General features: G+C 74.1%; 1 protein-coding gene across 1 annotated transcript in view; it reads left to right on the top strand.

Annotated features, from left to right (window-relative positions):
• The first annotated feature begins 29 nt into the window (after nucleotides 1–29).
• NADK (NAD kinase) overlaps nucleotides 30–293 on the top strand; it is a 52,978-nt gene continuing 52,714 nt past the window's right edge. Inside the window, exon 1 of the mRNA XM_019511696.1 lies at nucleotides 30–150. The gene's annotated coding sequence lies outside the window, so the exon portion shown is untranslated. The remainder of the gene's footprint in view (nucleotides 151–293) is intronic.

Genomic DNA, 293 nt, shown 5'->3' on the forward strand with positions numbered 1-293 from the left:
GGGGCGGCGCGGCCGCGAAAGTTGCCGAAGGCCCGGCGGGGTGCGGGCTCCGGCTGCCCCGCCCGGGCCCGCCGTGTTGCGAGCGCAGCGGCGTGAAGTGGCCGGAGCGGAAGCGCTGCAGTGCGGTGTCAAGAGCGCGGCAGGACCCGGGTTAGTCGCTTGTGCGCGTCCACACGTGCGACCCTCGCGAGGAAGCGCGGGCCAGCTTGGGGGTGCTCTGCCTGGGGCTGGTGCTGCTCCGACCAGGGGGTTGGCCCCGATGACCTCTTCGCGGCCCTCCCAGCCTCATCTTC

This window comes from Gavialis gangeticus, unplaced genomic scaffold (genome assembly GCF_001723915.1).
Source record: "Gavialis gangeticus isolate Ggan-Ray unplaced genomic scaffold, GavGan_comp1, whole genome shotgun sequence".
NCBI lineage: Eukaryota > Metazoa > Chordata > Crocodylia > Gavialidae > Gavialis > Gavialis gangeticus.